The sequence below is a fragment of the Moschus berezovskii genome, chromosome 8 (assembly GCF_049115385.1).
Source record: "Moschus berezovskii isolate FMDL1 chromosome 8, NW_MosBer_1.0, whole genome shotgun sequence".
NCBI lineage: Eukaryota > Metazoa > Chordata > Mammalia > Artiodactyla > Moschidae > Moschus > Moschus berezovskii.
This window is the reverse complement of record NC_142467.1, coordinates 89043266-89067401: the sequence shown is the minus strand read 5'-3', so window position 1 is coordinate 89067401 and position 24136 is coordinate 89043266. Positions and strand designations below refer to the sequence as shown.

Genomic DNA, 24136 nt, shown 5'->3' with positions numbered 1-24136 from the left:
TTGAGGAATATCTACTTCTGTCCTTCATTTAAAATATGTTAAATAATAGAAGCGTAAATCATATTCTTAACAAAGAAAACAAAATAGGAGATTCTGAAGTGAAAAGGAAAAGTACTTTCTCCATCTCATTCTTGTAAGACAGTCACTATTTAGTTTTTATTATATAAAATATCACAGAAGTGAACTACCTCAAACTAGAAACCTTACACTTAGAAAGCTTCTGTTTCGTAAAGGAAATCATCAACAAATTAAAAAGACTACCAACAGACAAGAGAAAATATTTGCAAACCAACTAGCTGATAAGCAGTTAATATCCAAAAATATATACGGAACTCAACAACTCAATAGCAAAAACACAAACAATCCAACTTAAAAAACTGAGCAAAGGACCTGAACAGACATTTTTCCAAAAAAAATAAATTCAAATGGCTAACAGGTTCATGAAGAGGTATTCAACATCTCTAATCATCAAGAAAATGCAATGTGAGATATCACCTTACACCTGTTAGAATGATTACTATAAAAATGACAAGAGATTAACAAGTGCTGGTGAAGATAGAGACAAAAGAGAACCCTTGCAAATCACTGTTGGGAATGTAAATTGGTACAAACACCATAGAAAACAGTATAGAGATCTCTCAAAAAATTAAAAATAGAGCTACCAAGTGATTCTACAATTCCACATCTTGGTATATATAAGAAGAAACAAGATTACTATCTTAAAGAGATTCATCATTATTTATAATAGCTAAGAAATGGAAATAAACTCAGTGTCCATTGACAGATGCGTAGGTAAAGAAAATGTTGTATGTGTGAATGAAATACAGTTTATTTGCAAAAAGAAAGGACATTCTGCCATTGGTGACAATATGAATAAGTCTGGTAGGCTGCAGTCCGTGGGGTCGCTAAGGGTCGGACACGACTGAGCGACTTCACTTTCACTTTTCACTTTCACACGTTGGAGAAGGAAATGGCAACCCACTCCAGTGTTCTTGCCTGGAGAATCCCAGGGAAGGGGGAGCCCGGTGGGCCTCCGTCTATGGGGTCACACAGAGTTGGACACGACTGACGTGACTTAGCAGCAGCAGCAGCAGTGGGAATTATGCTAAGCGAAATAAGTTACACAAGGACAAATGCTTTATGATCTCCCCACTTACATGTGGAATCTGAAAAACAACAATCAAAAAACACCTCACAGAATGAGAGAACAGACTGGTTGCCAGTGGCACAGGGTAGGTGGTGGGAGAAGGGGGTGAAGGGAGTCAAAACCTAGAAACTTACAGTGATAAGTTCTGTGGATATAAATATAGCATTGTGACTATAGTTAATACTGTATTATATATATGAAAGTAGCTAAGAGAGTACATCTTAAAAAGTTTTCATCACAGGAAAAAAGTGTATAACTATGTGAGGTTATGAATAACCTCAGGATAATAATGAGATGCTAAATCCATCTTCCACCTTTTTGTTAAGACCAACAGTGCATCTGGAACCAAGCCAATGGTCTTCGCTCAATGATTTAGAATATTTTAAGCATTAAAGTTATTGTGTTAATCATTTCATAGCATATGCATATATATTTGATACATTATATCAAATATTATGCCATGCACTTTAGATTTATACAATATTGTATGCCAACCATATCTCAAAAAAACTCGAAAAAACATACAAAAAAAGAAGACTGACAACAAATCAAACTAAAATGATGGTAATTACCACCAATTTCAAAAGTAACCTTTGTGCATTTAAGATACTTTTGAAATATGGTGCTCTGGATAATTTATGAAATATAAGCAGTGAAATGGAAGAAATATAATTAGGAAAATACTATCCAGAGAGCTTAACAATGCACGCAAATTCTAAATTTGGTAGTCTCAAGACAAAATGAGAAGATACAGGAGATGCAATTAATGGAGGGTATGGGAAGGCGCCTGCTAGAGTTTTGCTGAGTACAGTCCCTAAGGAGTGCATGCTTCATGAGCATTGTCTAATTAATTCTTCACAGCGTCCTGGAAACAGCGTAAGAGAAGTGAGTATGAACCATTGTCAGGGTACGGCAGGGTGCAGGATAATATTGACAAGCTAAATCCACCTTCCCCCTTTGGGTTAAGACCAGCAGTGCATCTGGAATCAAGCCAGTGGTCTTCACTCAGGGTCGAGCAAAGTGACTTAGAACATTTTAATCATCCACAACTTTTAAATTCAAGACAACCATGCCTGACACCAGGATGTGAATGAAGTACTTGTAAAGCAGTACTGAAGGGGCTCTAGAATTATGCTGCATAGGCCACTATTCTGATCAACCACATCAGTTCAGTTCAGTTCAGTTCAGTCGCTCAGTCGTGTCCGACTCTCCGCGACCCCATGAATCACAGCACGCCAGGCCTCCCTGTCCATCACCAACTCCCGGAGGTCACTCAAACTCATGTCCACAGAGTCGGTGATGCCATCCAGCCATCTCATTCTCCGTCGTCCCCTTCTCCTCCCGCCCCCAACCTTTCCCAGCATCAGAGTCTTTTCCAGTGAGTCAACTCGTCGCATGAGGTGGCCAAAGTATTGCAGTTTCAGCTTTAGCATCAGCCACATACTTTGTTCTTAATTTCATTATGATATCAAATAGCTGCAGAGATTTCAAGATGCCATTTTAATTTTATTTATTTTATTTTATTTTTTTAGACTGACTGGTTTTTATTAGTTTACCGTGAAATAGTTTTCAATTAACACAAAACATAGAGGTAACATCGCCATCACACTGTTATAAAGTTAAAAGGCTTATGTGTTTGTTTCAATACCAGGGAAAGATACTGGAGCTGGGTTCCCCACCGACGATGCTAACCAGCTACTAGTCCTTTTATTTTGCTCTTATTGATAGAAATATAACTTAGTGAGCTTAGTTATGTAGGCCTCTTCATAGCTTCCTAGGAGTCAGAACTTTTGCTTTCAATACCAAATCATATCTGGAAAACATGCTCACATTTGTGTTTTTTGAGAAATTCTAAGAACTGGCCCAGATTCATGTGACCGTCATTCCTCAAGCCGTAGTCATCGTGGGCCTCAAGAAGTAATTCTTCAAAAGAATGGAAAAGGCGCAGGTCTTGCCCATCTCCTTCTGTTTCGATACTCTCCGCATGCTTACAGGAAATGTGTTTCCAGTTGGGGTACCTGATTGTGTGCCAGAATTCCTCACAGTGCTCTTTGAAGCCCTCCACACAGATTATCCCTGGCTTTCCCGTCATGCAAAATCCTGTTACATCCAACCTTTACCCGACCTCCAGGATCTTTTTCCGGAGGTCCTGCTGATATATAAGGTGACTGTAGATCCACATGCGGAGGAAGGTATTCTTGACTGGCTTTGTCTGTGTCGATGGTTCGTCCACGAGCTTTCTGTTCAGGAAGTAGGAGGCACTGTTGTCCTGTAACCACTGGATGGCCGCACACACACAGAGCTCCCCTGGATCAAAAGTGAGGCCTTTGTTGAGAAGCAGCTGCTGCTGTCAAGTTCTGGTGACCGTGCAAACATCTGTAGTGCTGCATACTTGCAAGTCAATTTTCACCTTGGGCTCCTTGATCTGCAGGGTGATCACAAATTCAATTTTTGGTGGCAGCGCCTCACTTACGCCGTCCAAGTATCTTTTCATGTTCGTCAGGACATTGACATCTTCAAGTTTTACTTCTCCTTGGTTAGGAAACATAGAAAACAGCATTTCCATCTCCAGCAGCTGAAGCTGAAGGCATTCCTTCATTGAAGCCGACATGCTGACTCGAAATCAACCTGCCAGGAAAACTGGAAAGGCCCAGGGACACTGGGTTTGACAACGTCGGCGGTGTCCAGGGAAATTTCCTGCAGTTCCCTCTCCGTGGTAGCCGTTCTGCAGGAGTGCTATTACGCGCCGAGAGCTATGGGCACAAAGCGGGACACTTACACTCTTCTGCTTTATTTCCTGACCCCCAAATCTAGCATACACATCTCCCAAGATGCGTTGTTAAAATTCAGATTCTCTTTTCCCCCATCCCCGACCCCGGTTCCGATCTGGGTCCAGGTAATCTCCATTTTAATTTTAAAAGAAAGTAATTTAGCAAGAAGCCATTGTTTTCAAAGTGAAGATCGGATCTATCAGGCTTTTCATGAACAGAACTGATTACCCCCTTCACACAGTGTTCTCTACTTGTTGCTACTGACCTCAGTTCATTTTCTGCTTCCTGTATCTTGAGGACTATGTGACGTATCACTCATGTCTCTTCACTGAGCATTTTCTCAGTGTTGTGTATAGCCTGAGATCATCTATAAGCCTCACATTGTTTTATGTACTATAGCCAATTTAATTTGCTTTTCTCTCTCCTATCTAGCAATACCTAATACTATGGAGTGTGCAGCACCAAATGTAGACATGATTATGATTGGATCACAGATATTCACATATTGTGATAACTCATCTTTTTTATTTCAAAATCTTTTGGCTGCACCAAGTGGCATATAGGAGCTTAGCTTCCTGAGTAGGGATGGAACCCACGTCCCTTGCATTGGAAACGTGGAATCAACCACTGGACCACCAGGGAAGTCCCCATTTGGAAGATCCTGAAGGCAGGCCGATTCCTCTTTTTGTTTTGCTGTCAGTCCATTAGGAAATCCCACTGGCTCAGTCTTTAAAACATATCCATAAAATTGCCTTTTCTCCTTCTCTCCTCTGTTACTATGTTTGGTTCAGGTCACCATCACCTCTCGTTTGGATTGCAACCACCACCTCCTACATGATCTCACTGCTTCTTCGTTTTGATATATTTTCAATACATGTTGAAATGGAAGTCAGAACACTATCACTCCTGTGATCAGAATACTTCTGTGCATTCCCATCTCACTCATCATAAAAGTCCTAGTTCCTCAGACAACTTAGAAGACCTTCTCCACCATGTCCCTGCTCCTTCTCATCTTTTGGTCCCTTCCTCTGTCCACACCATACTAACCACACCAACCTCCCTTCTCCTCCTTTAATACACCAAGGAAGTTCTTGTATCAAGGCCTTTGCACTTGCTCTTCTCCCTGCCTGGGATGTTCATCTTCTATGTATTCATCTGACTTGCTTTCTGACCTCCACAAAGTCTTTATTCAAATGTTATTTTCTTAGTGACCACTTTCTGATTTAATCTTACAACACACGGGCCACTCTCACCCATCAGCCCTCTCTGCTCTGAGTTCTTGCTTCAGTTTTTCACCATAGCACTTACTAACATAAGGTATGCTAAATATTTTTCTTTTTTAAAAATTGTTTATCTCGTTTTTATAAATATGAGCTCTGTGCAGTGAATAGCTTTGTCTGTTTTGTTCAAAGTTCAGTCACAGCCCCTAGATCTGTGCCTGTGCCATAAATATCTGTGGAATGGATCCTTTCTTGGTTTTGAAAGAAAACCAATTAAATGTCAAAGATGAGAATAGTGACAAATGCTTATAATGAAATGTTGCTAAAATTGTAAGTGCTCAGATTCTATTTGGGGAAATGAACCATTCTTTTTAAAAAATATAAAGCTGTACCTCTTATAAATATGGAAGAGATGAATTCTGAGTAACTTGAAATTAATAATGCTAGAGTCTCCCATAGGAGAATCATTCAAGATTAAAAGCTAAAATTCATCAGAATACTCATTGTAAAAGAAAGTAAAATGTGCTTCCATTTCATTTATGTTCTTTATAAACAATAATAGCAACCCCCACAAATCTTGACTTCCGTATTATTCTAACTAAGAAAAGTAGAACTAGCCACAATTAATGTAAATTCTATTTCAAGTGGTAAACAACAAAGCAATTTGCAAACAAGCATCTGGAGACTTTAGACACACTTAAACAACAGCCAAAGGCAAGATTTAGTTGAATTTGATACGTTACTCTCCTCAACAACATCTTCCCTAAAAATTCACTCTTTTTGAAACTTACTAAAATGTATTTTCCTAAGGCCAAAACCCACATCTTTCCCGTAAAGCTGTCTTCCAAAGATGCAGAGAATTGCAAGTTGAACTTCATGAATCTGTTCTGATATTGTTGTTGTTCTGTCACTAAGTCATGTCTGACTCTTTGCGAGCCCATGGACTGTAACCTGCCAGCCAGGCTCCTCTGTCCATGGGGTTTCCTAGGGAAGAATACGGGATTATGTTGACATTTCCTTGTCCAGGGGATCTCCCTGTATCAGAGACTGAACCCATGTCTCTTGTGTGGGCAGGCAGGTTCTTTACTACTGAGCCAGTGAGGAAGTCATTCTGTTCTGATATAGTTAACTGTATTTACTCACTTGATTTTACTAAGAGTAAGAGCAGTAATTGATAAGTATTATCAAACCCAAGGGTTTTATTGCACTAAAAATAAAAAAGGAAATATAAAGTAAACAAGTCTACCCTACCTTTGGGCAGCCTACGAATAAGAACTGTGGGATCCTCAGACACTCAGATTCCAGCTCCTCCATTTACCAGCTGGCTTTGGTTCTCATATATATAAGGATTAATACAAGGGTTAACATTCAACAGCGGAGAACGCAATGGCACCCCACTCCAGTACTCTTGCCTGGAAAATCCCATGGATGGAGGAGCCTTGTAGGCCGCAGTCCATGGAGTCACTAAGGGTCAGACACGACTGAGCGACTTCACTTTCACTTTTCACTTTCATGCATTGGAGAAGAAAATGGCAACCCACTCCAGTGTTCTTGCCTGGAGAATCCCAGGGACGGAGGAGCCTGGTGGGCTGCCGTCTATGGGGTCGCACAGAGTCGGACACAATTGAAGCAACTTAGCAGCAGCAGCAGCAACATTCAACAGGGTTATGAATAAAGTGCTTAGTAGAGTGTTTGAGTGTCTGCCAAATTAGTGGTAGGTATTATGATTAGTGAAAGCACATCAAAAGTATCTAAATACTTTCACCATTCAATAAAGTTCCATTTATCACACAATAGTTTCATGAAAAGAGAATCAGTAATTGTGCATCTGTTGGTCAGAGAGACCCGCACAGTATCTCGTCTTTCCATCAGTATCTCTCCTTCTGTGTTTAAACTGAAAGGGTGAGAAACTACCTCTGGCAAGTGGGAGGAAGATGAGTTAAAAAGCAAGAGAAGGAAACAGTGTGGTCAAACACATGCTGGAGTTGGAAGGAAAAGAGAAACTTGGAAGAAAATTCAGAATTCTGAATTATTACACTAGACTGATAAAATTTAATTACTTAAATGAAACTGTTTCATGACTAAAAGTACATGGAGGACTTTATGACTCCAAACGGAAATACTAGGTTTTTTCACAAATGGAGACGCCCCATTCAGATTCTTCTCCAAGAAAGCACTGGAAGCCTAAGTATGAGGAGCATGACTGGCATCCAGACTTGGGTCTGCCTCAGCTTTTAAGCCAAGGGCACCATTTTCTCTGGGTGGTACCCAGTGTATGACTGAACAAGGCTTTGCGTACAAGGGCCTGGCCATTTCCACCCAATGTGAGATGTTTCTCAAGTACTCTCCGCTCAGAGCTCCTCCTGCTAGACCGGCTGAGACTTCATCAGGTCTGCACGGCTGACTGAGGACTTTCCGGTTCAATCAATCAATCCTGCCCCTTTCCTTTTCTGTTCACATGTGTTAACTCTGCAATAAATCCTTCTGCACTAACTCCATCCTATTGTCTGCTTCCTGGAGAATCCAACCTTCAGTAAGAATTACTGAAGATTCACCTCAGGAAACTCCAACAAACTTTAGGAGTACAGGTGTACCCCATAGCACCCAACTCTCTTTCACTTGTATTCAACCTTGATTTCTTAGGCGTCTTTTAGACAGTATTTTACTCTAAGTTTCAGGGGACTTATTTCATGCCCTTGGAGTTCAGTTCAGTCGCTCAGTGATGTCCGAATCTCCGCGACCCCGTGAATCACAGCACGCCAGGCCACCCTGTCCATCACCAACTCCCGGAGCCCTTAGAGTAGTCTCCTTAAATCTTCCCTTTCTTAACCCAAGGTGAAGGGAGAAGCACCCCTTAGAAGGTGGGGGACCAGAAGACACTGCAGAGCTCTCTCCGGTAAATCTCCTTGAAGACTGTGTCACATGGCTCCGGTAGGAGCTGAAATCCTGCACTCCTCTCATTTTGGATCTAGGAGATGTTGACTCAGAGCCAGTTTCTCCCTGAGGGAAGCCTAGGCAAGATCTGCCTTGACAATGAGTTTCTGTCAAGGCTTCCATTTTAACCCTCTGTCACACAAATAAGCACTAACGAAATATTATTACGTTATTAGAAATGGAATACATATGATTTAAGTGCTAGGGATACTATTTTTCATACAATAACTATTTTAGGAGGGAAACACTCTCTTGCTGTTTAAAATTGTCACACGTCTCTGATACATGGGGAAAAACAATTTGCAAATACCTCACATAAGAGACCATATATAGAGAAAAGAACATACTACGGAGATGCAACAGACACATTCCAAACCCATGCATACACAGTTATATAGCTGAATTTACAGAAAATAAGTAAAGGAACGGGGGTCAGTCATGGGTGAAACACAAGTCTGCTTTCACTTGGAATTTACTAAGTGGTTCACTAAATGCCTAAATTCTCTTATTTTTCAAATTGCAAATTTATTAAGGTACATCTGAGTCAAAGATCATTTTCTTCCTCCTAAAAGTTCCTAGCCTGTTTTTGTGACATATCAGAGTGTTTGCTTGGGCATACTTCTGTTCAAATAAATTTCTCTCAATAGAGAGAATTTATTTTTAAAGCTGAAAACAACAGATTGCTACATATTTACTTAAATGTCACTTTGTGACATCAATTTGCATGCTTCATGAAGGAAAATATTGCATCTATTTGGTTCACTTTTGTGTACCAGCATCTTACATAGTTTGGGTACATTGCTGAAAAAATAAGTTAACTGTTTGCAAACCATGTATGGTATTAAATATATTCTATAAAACAATGTACATGGTATTCACATTTATGCATGATATGCGTCTCTGCTTTGCCATGATTATGTACCCTTGGAAATCTCAACCAGTTCAAAGCTTTGCCATGATTATGTACCCTTGGAAATCTCAACCAATTCAAAACTTTCATAATTCACATGAATCCTGATGACCGAGAGCTTTACTGGTTTACTAGCCTAAGCAATGATGTCACATGGAATATCATAAATGAAATATATATATTACTTAATCAGCTATCTTTGGAATTCTGCAATTCTTTAACAGGTAAAGAGTTAATGTGCACTTACTAAAAATTTTGTACATACAGTGAGACAAAAATATCATATATAATACTATTCAAAGTTTATATTATGCAAAATTGCATAAAATCTATTAAAGGATGAGAGAGCAGCAAAATAGTATATCCTGGACGAATCAAAACAATTAGAGCCTAATAATATCAGTCCTTGAACAGACCTTCGGTTACCTCATGTCAATAAAGATGCACAAGTTAAGGACCCATCCGGACACACACAGGGAGAAGCAGCATCCAAATCTTCATATATTACATCCTCTTTTATCTTTAATAATTTTTTTTTTTCAAAGAAAACATTAAGAACGAAGACTTCCTACTCTCAGAACGTGCCTATAGAAAAGCTACTCTCAGTTCAGTCACTCAGTTGTGTCCGACTCTTTGCGACCCCATCGACTGCAACACGCCAGGCTCCCCTGTCCAGAACCAACTACCAAAGCCTACTCAAATTCATGTGCATCGTGTCAGTGATGCCGTCCAACCATCTCATCCTCTGTCAATCCCTTCTCCGCCCACCTTCAATCTTTCCCAGCATCAGGGTCTTCTCCAATTAGTCAGTTCTGCGCATCAGGTAGCCAAAGCATTGGAGTTTCAGCTTCAGCATCAGTCCTTCTAATGAATATTCAGAACTGATTCCCTTTAGGATGGACTGGTTGTATATCCTTGCAGTCCAAGGGACTCTCAAGAGTCTTCTCCAACACCACAGTTCAAAAGCATCACTTCTTCGACAGTCAGCCTTTTTATCATCCAAATCTCACATCCATACACGACTACTGGAAAAACCATAGCTTTGACTAGGTGGACCTTTGTTGGTAAAGTAACATCTCTGCTTTTTAATATGCTGTCTATGTTGCTCTGAGTTTTTCTTCCAAGGAGCAAGAGTCTTTTAATTTCATGGCTGCAATCACCATCTGCAGTGATTTTGGAGCTCAAAAAAATAAAGTCTGTCACTGTTGCCACTTTTCCCCGTCTATTTGCCATGAAGTCATGGGATCAGAAGCCATAATCTTAGTTTTCTGAATGTTGAGTTTTAAGTCAACTTTTTAAATCTGCTCTTTCACTTTTATCAAGAGGCTCTTTAGTCCTTCTTTACTTTCTGCCATAAGGATGGTGTCATCTGCATATCTAAGGTTATTGATATTTCTCCCAGCAATCCTGATTTCAGCTTGTGCTTCATCCTTCCTGGTATTTTGCATGATGTACTCTGCATATAAGTTAAGTAAGCAGGATAACAATATACAGCCTTTACGTATTCCTTTTCCTATTTGGAACCAGTCTGTTGTTCCATGTCCAGTTCTAACTGTTGCTTCCTGACCTGCACACAGATTTCTCAAGAGGAAAGTCAGGTGGTCTGGTATGCCCATCTCTTGAAGAATTTTCCAGTTTGTGGTGATCCACACAGTCAAAGGCTTTGGCATAGTCAATAAAGCAAAAGTTGATGTTTTTCTGGAAATTTTTTGCTTTTTATGATCCAGCAGGTATTGACAATTTGATCTCTGGTTCCTCTACCTTTTCTAAATCCAACTTGAACATCTGGAAGTTCACAGTTCATGTACTGCTGCAGCCTGGCTTGGAGAATTTTGAGCATTACTTTGCTAGCATGTGAGATGAGTGTGATTGTGCAGTAGTTTGAGCATTCTTTGGCATTACCTTTCTTTGGGATTGGAATGAAGACTGACCTTTTCCAGTCCTATGGCCACTGATGAGTTTTCCAGATTTGCTGGCATATTGAGTGCGGCACTTTCACAGAATCATCTTTTCGGATTTGAAATAGCTCAACTGGAATTCCATCACCTCCACTAACTTTGTTTGTAGTGATGCTTCCTAAGGCCCACTTGACTTCGCATACCAGGATATCTGGCTCTAGGTGAGTGATCACACCATCATGGTTATCTGGGCCATGAAGATCTTTTTTGTACAGTTTTTCTGTGTACTGTTGCCATCTCTTTTTAGTATCTTCTGCTTCTGTTAGGTCCATATCATTTCTGTCCTTTACTGTGCCCATCTTTGCATGAAATGTTCCCATGGTATCTCTAATTTTCTTGAAGAGATCTCTAGTCTTTCCCATTCTATTGTCTTTTCCCCCATTTCTTTGAACTGATCACCGAGTAAGGCTTTCTTATCTCTCCTTGATATTTTTTTGGAACTTTGCATTCAAATGGGTATATCTTTCCTTTTCTCCTTTGCTTTTAGCTTCTCTTCTTTTCACAGCTATATGTAAGGACTCATCAGACAACCACTTTGCCTTTTTACATTTCTTTTTCTTGGGGATGGTCTTGATCACAGACTCCTGGACAATGTCACGAACCTCCGTCCATAGTTCATCAGGCACTCTGTCTATCAGATCTGATCCCTTGAATCTACTTGTCACTTTCACTGTATATTCGTAAGAGATTTGATTTAGCTATTAAAATTAAGAAAATCAAAACTATTTCCAAGCAATTAGGCAAAATTTTTCATTTTCTGCATAACAAAATGTTTTATAAGAAACTAAAATGCTAATGAGCCTTAACTACCATCCTCAGACCCTCTTTGAACCTTCAAAGGCAAATTCAAAGAGCCTGGGCTCACAGGCACTCTTCAATAGCACCTCCAGGGAGTAAGATGGAATCCCCAAGAGCCACACAGAGCTACTCTGAGTAAAGAGCCCACCCATAGGGCACTGTAGGATATGAGCTTAACAGTATTTCAAAGGTGGATTTGGAATTTAAAATGTCTAATTATTACTAATATAACACTTTTAAAAAACTATTTAAAGACCACAATTGAATTAACATTTTCAGAAAACAAAATAATAATAAAGAGTAACATTGAAATTTTTCTTTTTAAACTATGACAAAAGCAGGAGTATTTGAATCAGAGTTGTGACACAGGCTCCTCTGGGGGAAGTTAACCTTGAAATAGAGTTTTAATAATAAAAATAACTTTATTGGACTTCCTGATAAAGGAAGTTTAAACAAGGCTGCATCCGTTGCTAGAAGAAATTAAAAAAATACACATTTAAAAAACTCTCCTGAAAACTATGTAGAGAGTAAAAAGATCAGCTGGAGAGGATGGGGAGGGACATACAGGTGGAGAAGAGAGGATCTGGAGGGCGACGAAGCACTATGTATGGTACTGTAACAGCTGTTGTTCAGTCACTTAGTCATGTCTGACTCTGTGGGACCCCATGGACTGCAGCATACCAGGCTTCCCTGTGCTTCACTATCTCCTGGAGCTTGCTCAAACTCAACTCCATTGAGTCAGTAATGCCACCCGGCCATCTCATCCTCTGTTGCCTCCTTCTCCTCCTATAACAGTAGATACATGTCATTATACAGTTATCCAAACCCACAGAATGTGCAACACCAAAAGTAAACTCTAATGCAAAGTAGGGACTTTTGGGTGATTGCGGTATATGATTACAATGTGTCAATATAGGTTCATCAACTGTAGCAAATATACCACTCAGTCTGGGATGCATAGGGCATGAAGAGGCAGTGATGATATGGGAAATCTCTGCTACCTTCCCCTTAATTTTGCTAAGCACCATAAACTGTTCTAAGAAAAGTAAAATAAAGTCTTAAAAAAATTGCTCTTCTAAACCTGCAATGCACAAAAAGCTAAATGTCACAGAAATGGAAAACTGTGACATTTAAAGTTTCCCTTTTCAGTTGACTAGAACAAAAGATCATCTATGATAAAGATATTTTAAGAGAGAAAAATTCAAATACTGTTAAAGTATCCACAATAATATAAAAGATCAAACTGGAGACTAAATTAGAGGATCTCTGGAAAGTAAATAGAAAAATGAGAAAGAAAAATCAGAAAAGTAATTTAGGAAAAACATTAAGAACAGGACAGATGTAAACGTTTGTGCCTGTGATAGCTTTCATTTATAATATTCGGAGGAAAGAGGGCTAATACACTACTTCTTATGCTTTTCAGCTGTCCAACAAAGATATGATTTGGCATGTTGTTGAGAAGGGGAAGTGGGGCTTCCAGCCTCCATTCCTGAAGCAAAGATAGAAATGCGCACGATTTCTTTGTGTGCAAAATGGCAATGGATGCAAATGTGCTCTCTGACAGCAAGAAGAGATTGTACTACTGGGAAGTCTGGATGATCTAAAACAATGTGTTAAATAAAACCGCAGGCATTGTTATTAAAAAAAGAAAAAAAAAGGGAAATAAGAGCTACTGGGGAGCAGAACATGATTAAATACATTTACAATATATTTCAGATCACCTGCAACATTAGCCTTATAAGCACTAAATAGTATAAATAACTAAATCAAACATCTTGTCTTATAGATGAGGAAAGGAAGACCCAGAGAATTTAAATGCCTTGTGAGGCTTTGACATGGGTAGAATTCAGAGCACAAGAGCTTAGCCAGATTGTCTATTTTCTAATACCAGCTCAGTTGCTTGTTTAATATACCCTGGTTAAAATATTTTAGGTCAGTTCAGTAGAGTTGCTCAGTCATGTCCAACTCATTGCGACCCCATGGACTGCAGAACGTCAGGCCTTCGTGTCCATCAACTCCGGGAGTTTACTCAAACTCATGTCCACTGAGTTGGTGATGCCATCCAACCATCTCATCCTCTGTCGTCCCATTCTCCCACCTTCAATCTTTCCCAGCATCAGGGACTTTTCAAATGAGTCAGCTCTTCACATCAGGTGGCCAAACTATTGGAGTTTCAGCTTCAACATCAGTCCTTCCAATGAACACTCAGGACTGATCTCCTTTAGGATGGACTGGTTGGATCTCCTTGCAGTCCAAGGGACTCTCAAGACTCTTCTCCAACACCACAATACAAAAGGATCAATTCTTCAATGCTCAGCTTTCTTTATAGTCCAGTGCTCACATATAAAAGACTACTGGAAAAACCATAGCATTGACTAGACAGACTTCTGTTGGAAAGGTAATATCTCTGCTTTTTAATATGCTGTCTAATAACTTTCCTTCCAAGGAGTAAGCGTCTTTTAATTTCATGGCTACAATCACCATTGGCAGTGATTTTGGAAACCAAACAAATAAAGTCTGCTACTGTTTCCACTGTCTCCCCTTCTATTTACCATGAAGTGATGGGACGAGATGCCATGATCTTAGTTTTCTGAACGTTGAGTTTTAAGCAAACTTTTTCACTCTCCTCTTTCATCAAGAGGCTCTTCAAGTTCTTTGCTATCTGCCATAAGGATGGTGTCATTTGCACATATGAGATTATTGATATTTCTCCCAGCAATCTTGATTCCAGCTTGTGCTTCTTCCAGCCCAGCATTTCTTGTGATGTACTCTGCACGTAAGTTAAATAAGCAGGGTGACAGTATACAGTCTTGACGTACTCCTTTCCCTATTTGGAACCAGTCTGTTGTTCCATGTCCAGTTCTAACTGTTGCTTCCTGATCTGCATACAGATTTCTCAAGAGGCAGGTCAGGTGGTCTGGTATTCCCATCTCTTTCAGAATTTTCCACTGTTTATTGTGATCCATATAGTCAAAGACTTTCAGTTCAGCTCAGTTCAGTCACTCAGTCGTGTCCGACTCTTTGCGACCCCATGAATCACAGCACACCAGGCCTCCCTGTCCATCACCAACTCCCGGAGTTCACTCAAACTCATGTCCATCGAGTCGGTGATGCCATCTAGCCATTTCATTCTCTGTCGTCCCCTTCGCCTCCGGCCCCCAATCCTTCCCAGCATCAGAGTCTTTACCAGTGAGTCAACTCGTGCATGAGGTGGCCAAAGTATTGGAGTTTCAGCTTTAGCATGAGTCCTTCCAATGAACACCCAGGATAGATCTCCTTTAGAATGGACTTTGGCATAGTCAATAAAGCAAAAATAGATGTTTTTCTGGAACTCTCTTGCTTTTTTGATAATCCAGCTGATGTTGGCAATTTGATCTCTGGTTCCTCTGCCTTTTCTAAATCAAACTTGAACATCTGGAAGTTCAAGGTTCATGTATTGTTGTAGCCTGGATTGGAGAATTTTGAGCATTACTTTGCTAGCATATGAGATGAGTGTAATTGTGTGGTAGTTTGAGCATTCTTTGGCATTGCCTTTCTTTGGGATTGGCATGAAAACTGAACTTTTCTAGTCCTGTGGCCACTGCTGAGTTTTCCAAATTTTATGGCGTATTGAGTGCAGCACTTTATCACAGCATCATCTTTTAGGATTTGAAATAGCTCAACTGGAATTCCATCACCTCCACTAACTTTGTTTGTAGTGATGCTTCCTAAGGTCCACTTGACTTCACATTCCAGGATGTCTGACTCTAGGTGAGTGATCACACCATCATGGTTATCTGGGCCACGAAGATCTTTCTTGTATAGTTCTTCTGTGTATTCTTGACACCTCTTCTTAATATCTTCTGCTTCTGTTAGGTCCATACCATTTCTGTCCTTTATCGAGCCCATCTTTGCATGAAATGTTCCTTTGCTATATCTTATTTTCTTGAATAGATCTCTAGTCTTTCCCATTCTATTGTTTTCTTTATTTCTTTGCTCTGATCACTGAGTAAGGCTTTCTTATCTCTCCTTGCTATTCTTTGGAACTCTGCATTCAAATGGGTATATCTTTCCTTTTCTCCTTTGCTTTTAGCTTCTCTTCTTTTTTCAGCTATTTGTAAGGCCTCGTCCGACAACCATTTTGCCTTTTTGCATTTCTTTTTCTTGGGGACATTCTTGATCACTGCCTCTTGTACAGTGTTACAAACCTCTGTCCATAGTTCTTCAGGTCCTCTGTCATATCTAATCCCTTGAATCTATTTCTCACTTGCACTATACAATCATAAGGGATTTGACCATACCTGAATGGTCTAGTTGTTTTCCGTACTTTCTTCAATTTAAGTCTGAATTAGGCAATAAGTTGTTCATGATCTGAGCCACAGTCAGCTCCCGGTCTTGTTTTTGCTGACTGTATAGAGCTTTTCCATCTTTGGCTGCAAAGAATATAATCAATCTGATTTCAGTGTTGATTATATGGTGATGCCCACGTGTAGGGTATTCCCTTGTGTTGTTGGAAGAGGGTGGTTGTTATGACCAGTGCGTTCTCTTGGCAAAGCTCTATTAGCCTTTGCCCTGCTTCCTTCTGTACTCCAAGGCCAAACTTGCCTGTTAATCCAGGTGTTTCTTGACTTTCTACTTTTGCATTCCAGTCCCCTATAATGAAAAGGACATCTTTTTTGGGTGTTAGTTCTACAAGGTCTTGTAGGTCTTCCCAGAACCATTCAACTTCAGCTTCTTCAGCATTACTGGTCGGGGCATAGACTTGAATTACCATGATATTGAATGGTTTGCCTTGGAAACGAACAGAGATCCTTCTGTTGTTTTTGAGATTGCAATACTTCATTTTTCTCTAAACCACAATCTCCTCATTTGTTGAAGAGGGATAGTATGGTTCTAAACATTCAAAGATGTTATGAGGACACAAGATCATAATAAACATGCAACACAGGTTCTGCCACACAGTAAATACCCAAAACCATAGCATTTATTATCGTCACACAGAATCCATTCTGAGTCTAACACATCTGGGTGAAACAAAGCTCCTGGATACAGATATGGGCAAAACAGAATTGTACTTACTCCTGGGGGACTGGCGTAAATGCGTTTTTGCTGGAGATATGGAAGAAGTGGTATTCTTGTTTCTATGGGGTCACCAGCACTGACTTTCATACAAACTGTCAGAAGCCATCCTGACACCAGAGGCTGCCAGGAATTATAAGCAACAAACAGGAAAGTAGGTGGGAGGGAGACAGAATAGAGGAGGTGACAAAGAGACGCATCTAGAGGGACAGAGAGAAGGCGGGAAAGAGAAGGGACCTGAGGTAGAGGAGAGGGCAAGGCGAGAGGGAGAGAAAAGAGACGAGCAGAGGTGCCGACAGAGGCAGGAGGAAAGAGCTGGTGGAAGAAATGACAAAGGAGACAGTTTTTAGGAGATAGAAAAGGCAGAGAGAGCAACAGAGGCAGAGAGAAAAGTAGAGACAGAAAGACAGAAACATCAAGAGAGTCACAGGAGGTGACACGCGTGCGAGAGAAAACTGATTGAGCTTTGTCAGCGCCTTTTCTGAATGAATCAGGAACTAGTACCACCCCTGGATGTTTCAGGAATGTGAGACAATATATTATAGTTTTTATTACAGAGACTTAAATTGGGTTTCACTTCAAAGAAGGACTGATGCTGAAGCTGAAACTCCAATACTTTGGCCACCTCATGCAACGAGTTGACTCACTGGAAAATACTCTGATGCTGGGAGGGATTGGGGGCGGGAGGAGAAGGGGACGACAGAGAATGAGATGGCTGGATGGCATCACCGACTTGATGGACATGAGTTTGAGTGAACTCCGGGAGTTGATGATGGACAGGAAGGCCTGGCGTGCTGTGATTCATGGGGTCGCAAAGAGTCGGACACGACTGAGCGACTGAACTGAACTGAACTGATGTACCAAGCAGCATGTTGGATGCTCAAGTAAATAACAAATCATCACCACCACTACCACCACCACCACCATCATCATCCTTAAATATTGAAAACGGCTACACATCTAGAATTTTGTTGCATGCCATATTTAATTTAATCCTTACATTAATCCTATGATCACATTTATTTTACAAATAAAATAAATGTTCAGAGAGGTTTAGGGCCTCTGCTGGTATCACATTCATTTTAATGACCAGCTAATAACCAGCAGAGCCATGGCTTTTCTTCTCACTATATCCTCCTCTCCAAACTGGTCTAGGGTTTAGACTTTTCTAGACAGCAAATGAAAGACTAGGTCCTTATTCTCCTCTATGTTCATTAGACTTATGTTATAAAAATCATTCAGTTTGACGCAAAGCAGTGTCAGTGCCAGTGTAAAATTCCTTCCCCACTTATCCAGAAGTACCAGGTGCAAGAGAATCCCAAAGGCTGAATTTACCATGGTACTTCGGGCACATATTTCCTTAAAGGGCTGCAAGGGTAAGTCATATGAGGTAGGGATTCCTCATTGATTAAGGCCATAAATGCAGGAAAAGAGAACACTAACCTTCCCACTATCTATTACTTTTAGATTGGTATACATAAAGCCCTTGGGAAGAATAATATTTTCTTCTCACAAAGTAAAAACAACACAAGTGAACTAGGTAGTATTTTTTTCAGTGTGATAACAGAATAAAATGTTATAAGCATTTTGGTTCATTCCCATACTTTAATACAAATTTAAATATATTAATCTGCCAACTTTCAGAAGGGAGGTAATTTTTAAATTATAATTTCTTTATAACAACATAATTGCAAAAACACAGTCTAATATAAAATGCCCAAAAAGTTACATACAATTTTAAGGGCAGCAAAATTCCATTTTCTAAGAATTAGTTCTGGACTATGGTTATTAAATGTGATTTTCCTGTAAGAATGCAAATTAGCAAATTAGGCCCAGAAATTAGAAAGCATAAATCCATTTACACAATACCACTAAAATATATCACTTCTATTTATAGATCCCACCTGATAAATCCATAATATTTTTTTTGCTGATACAATGCAATGAATTCTATTGAAGGAAATCCTGCTTACAAGTGTTTTCAGCAGGCAATTTATTTAGAAAATGATTATCCTCCTTTACTACAGTATTTAATTATAGTGAAAGCAGTTGATATTTTAATCACTTCATTACTCATATTTTAATGCTTATCCAATAAATGTGATGTTTTTCAAAATGGTAATTAAGAGGAAATACTACAGATACACAGTAATTCCTATTTATAGATGCTATAGGAAACTGCTAGGGAATTCAGAGTAATATGGAAAGTTCAAGGAAAGGAGGGCTGGAATGCAGGGGTTACAGGGAAAAAAAGGGGGAAAATTTTAAGGAAAAAATTTTGAACAGTAACCTTCAAAAAAAAAAAGATGAACAGTAAGCTTCCTTGGTTTGAGACAACGTGGTCCCGTGAGCAGTTTCCTGCACATCCGTTCACTTCCTCCTTACTGCCCTGGTCCCGAGAGGCACCACCAACTCTCACCTAGATGCCGCAGGGGGCTGTGAGTGACCTTGAAACTGATCTCTCCTTGCTTCCTTTTCAGTGCATTCTCAACCTGGCAGCCCAGATGATGTTAAATCAGAACGTACCACTTTTCTGCCTTAATAACTCCTCAGCTGCTTTTGTTAAAAGACAAAGCTTTCTGGTGATCCAAAAGGGCCCACGCAACCTGGCTCCTCTTGGCTCTCCAGCTTGTCTGAGGCCCCATTTCCCTTGCTTCCTTCACTGCAGCTAGAGTGGTCACCTCTCTCAGCTAGGTTCTCTTTGGCGTGTTGCTTCTTTTGCCTGGAGCACACTTCTGTGGATTTTTCACATGGCTGACTTCACCAGGTTTCAACCTAAAGGTTACTTCTTTAGAGACTTCACCGATCACTCCACCAAACCCAACTTAGGATCCTTCTGTTATTTTCTCTCATGCAAAGCCAAATCATGGGGCCGGCCAGCCAGGAAGGATATTTAGGGGACCAATCCATAAAGGTCCCGAAGATGACACAGGAATGAGTATTACAGACTGAAGAAAAAATGTATTTATCCAAGTTTTTCCCAAGTGATAAAGTCTTGGTTTTCCTTTTCACTGTGAAACTTGCTTCAGATTGTAAATTAATGACGCGGACATCTGCTGAACCAATTAATGACTGCTGCAGAATCATAAAACAATTCAATCACAGTGCTGCCACTCTCAGTTTTGATCCAGTGCTGATCTGAACTTCTGATAACTTATTTTCCAAACTGGAATTAAAATAATAGCTGTCCAGCCTACTTCATGGTGTTTACCAAAGATTAAATTGGGTGGTGAATATGTAAGGTATCTTACCTGTGTAAAATACTTTTTACTATTTGTCAACATCGTCAACTTGCCAAGTGAATTCCTACTGAGGTCTCACATATTTCCTTTTGCAGGGGGGACAGGAGCTGTGGTTGGAAGGCTATTTCTGTGCTAAATAATATCAGTTACCTTTCGAATTCCCCTGTCAATCAAGTTTATATATAGTAGTTGACAGAGCAATGGTAGGGACCAGTCAGAATTTGCCAATCTCAAAACTGCAGATTCTTCAATGGAAACTGACTGCCTCAACGTTATATCTAATTTTCTTTCATGCCATCCACGGTAAGAAAGACCATCTAATCTCTCACCACTTTTCTAGGCATGTAGAAAAAAATTTACTCTCTGTATGGTCTATAAGAAATCAGCAAAAATACATTTTGTAAACTATGGTGTGATTAAGACTGTCTTACGCTGTCTCATGACTGAAGTTAAAATGGAGAGCAGCTATGTGACCGCCACACGGTGCCCAAGGCAGGGAATCTGCTTCAGGGTCTATACACAGTCTCTCTCTCGGCGCACACCCTCCCCAAACTAACTGCTTGCACGTTCAAAGCACTCAAGACATTTCCCTTATACTAACCAAGTATAAATTAGAGACCCACTGGGCTTTCGTATTAAAAATATTTAGGTGAACTGCTGTCATTTTGAAATTTTATCAAACTCATTTAAATTGGATTCTATATCTGCTGGAAAAGCGAGGAAAAAAAAACCTTGATGATATGTTATTCCTAATGTGGAAAGACCTAACATCCTCCTGGAGGTTGGGGTTACCAGACAGGCAGTGAGAGAGCCCTCCATGGAGCAAAGGCAGTTTTCAATATCTTATGGTTCTCTTATTACAGGGTAGGATGGGGGTGGCACTGGATTAGTACAGAGGAGGTATAAGTGGGACCCAGGAAAAGCATCTATACTGATTACTTATTTTATGTGGAATAAACTGTTCAAAAATTTTGAGAGGTGCTTATAATACCTGATATTAGGAAAATGTGATACTATGAGGCATCATAGTCATTCATGCCATAAAGTTTCATTTCCCTTTAAAAAGCTATTTTGTGTAAAAATATATATATATTTTTAAGTTTTGCTACGCTGGATTTAAATAGTGTGTACTTTAATGCTGCGTATTTAGAGAACAAGAGTATCCGCCTATGTTAGGTTAAACTGCCTGACTCATCTTCCCTCTCTGCACATTTTAATAACACAGGAGATAAAAAACAGAGTTGCAGGGAGTGGAGAGTGTTACATTACAACCTGGTTGTCAATTTCCACAACACTGTTCTTAGGATGGTCTTTAATATCCTGTGAAGATAGAGTTCAACATCCTATATTCACTGCTTATATATGTTTTCTTGAAAACTTGCAAATTGGAGGCATAAGACACAATGGTTTTAAACAGCTGACGAAATTCTCATAAACACTCTTTATTCATTTCCCAAATTTATTTTCCATTATATTTTGCACTTATTACTATTATTGTACTACATTTAGCTCCATGATAGCTATTGTGAGACACAGTGGGAAACAGACTCACAGAGAAATTAAGTCGTGGCACAGTCAGAATCAAAGGCCTGACTGGGGTCCCTTGTGCACTGTACAATTTCCGTAGAAGTAATGTATACACCCAACACCTCTTGGCATTTACTAAATTCCCTATAACTGAGTTCACCAGCATTGGCAACAACTACAAACTCTTTTTTTTTTTTTTTCTGCAGAGTGGGGAAATTTAAAAATTGAAACAGAAAGCAAAAAACTCAGAGACTATGCAGTTTACATGTTGAGGTTTTTCCATTTCTGAAGGGGGAGTTGAGGCTCCCATTATCTAAGAGTGTGCCCTGGAGAAAATCATTCTAGCCTGGAACATCCTAGGAGGTATTATGAAGTCTTTCAAGGATTTTTATAAGTATTCTCCAGGAATATTCAGGGATATTCTAGTCACTGTTTATGGCTTCCAGTATCTCAAGTTTATGAGTCCACTTCAAGTCAAGTTTACAGTATCTCAAGTTTAAGTCCATCATTATTTGACTTCAAAGCACTGTTACTGGGAATGTAAACAGGTATATCCACTATATATAGATTGGATTTTGTCAAAAAACTAAATATAGAGCTACCATAGGACCTATCAATTCCACTCCTGGGTATATATCTGAAAAAAAAGAAAACACTAATTTGAGAAGACACATGCAGCACAATGTTCATAGCAGCATTATTTACAATGATCAAATATGGAAGCAACCTGTCTATCACCAGATGAATGGATCAACAAGATGGGACTGATATATATACACTTATATATCTATATGTATATGCATATAGATGCACGCACGAACAGTGGAATACTACTCAGTCATAAAAAATGAAATTTTGCCATTAGTAATAACATGAATGGACTTGAAGGGTATTATGCTAAGTAAGTCAGAGAATGACAAATATAATACGATATCACTTACATGTGGAATTTAAAAAATATGACAAACTAGTGAATGTAACAAAAAAAGAAACAGACTCATAGATACAGATAACAAACTAGTGGTTACTTTTTTTGTCTTTCCAAAGAAAACCAAAACAATAGAACAGAATAATTCTGAATTTACCATTTAAGAAAAACTACTAGGAGAAACTGAAAGAACACATCATCCTCCAAGAGGAAATGGCTCAGAAAGGTCAAAACAGAGCTATTCTAGAAAACTTACTGGTCTTCCAAGTTAAAGACCCTTTGAGTAGCCAACAAAAAAAAAAAAAAAGAAGAAGAAGAAGGCAGCACAGATCTTTAGTAGCCATAATAAATTCAAATCACTGACAATAATAAGTTGGAATAGGTAGAAATAGATATTCACTAATCTCACAGGTACAGAATTAAAATTGTTTTCTGCATTAACACTATAAATCAAGTTACCAAATCTATCCAGGTCCCATAATGAGGGGAGGTATTTCCAAAAGCAAATTCAGCCTTTTAGAGGACAGAAGAAATGTAATCTACTTCCCCATTAAATGAGCTAATTCATTCATACCTATAAAGAATAATGTGTTAATTACCACCAAACTCCATGTGTCTCTTCTGAGAGATGGAACACAATTACACAAAATGCATATTGGTAAGATGATGAACAAACAAAATGCATACTGGCATAAGAATAAGTAAACAATAGCAATAGAAACTTTTATTTTCAAATTTTATTAAAAACCCCAATAATTAGAGAAGTAAAAGTCTTCATAACTTTTAAGAAGTTGTAGTATATTTTGAAAATATGACACATTTGCTCCTTTCTTACTTTCTAAATATTTATCATAACATGAATTCAGATACTGTTTACCCTTTTCTGAAAAGGGAAACAGCATTGGTAAGGCAAATTAACTGAAGCAAAAAGAAGTATTAACATTGATTCTAGTTTTGACAAATTTTGACAGAATAAATTTTTACAGTGTATGTTATATATGTGACCATGTATGTGTGTGTGCATGTATATATACCTATATATTGTGTGTATGTATGAGAAAGAGAGAGAAAACAGGTTGTGATAGCATTCTCTGCTGGTTAAACACATAGAAGGCTCCATTACCATGGAAACCATCAAGAGAAGCAATTTTTTTTTCATTTATTCTTTTCTCATATTTAGCAAGATGAAGAAAAAAATCAGGTTGCACTGTTGTAGTTAGAACAGGATTTCAGTTATGACTCAAAATAATAGTAATGAAAAGCTCCAGTATTGTTCGTTAAGTACTATTACTACTGGGGGCACGTTATTGGTGGTGGTAGAAAAGATAGCATTACAACATCTATAGGCACTGAAACCAAGAATTTCTTAGTACAGCACTTAGTCAGGTGTGGGTGTTCAGTTGCTCAGTGTGTCCGACTCTTTGCAACCTCATGGACTGCAGACCACCAGGCTCTTCTGTCCATGGAATTTTCCAGGCAAGTATATTGGAATGGGTTGCCATTTTCTTCCCCGGGGGATTTTTTTCAACCTAGGGATCAAACCCGAGTCTTCTCAGTGAATCTTTTGCATTGCAGGCAGATTTTTTACCAATGGGCTACTAGGGAAGCCCATACTTAGCCATGATTCCTCAGCTATTAATAAG

General features: G+C 39.2%; 1 protein-coding gene and 1 pseudogene across 1 annotated transcript in view; both read right to left on the bottom strand.

The window, feature by feature from the left end:
- Positions 1-24136, bottom strand: part of CHSY3 (chondroitin sulfate synthase 3) — a 296867-nt gene that overhangs the window by 167771 nt on the left and 104960 nt on the right. The window lies entirely within an intron of this gene.
- On the bottom strand, positions 1806-5676 carry LOC129558064 (RWD domain-containing protein 2A pseudogene; annotated as a pseudogene).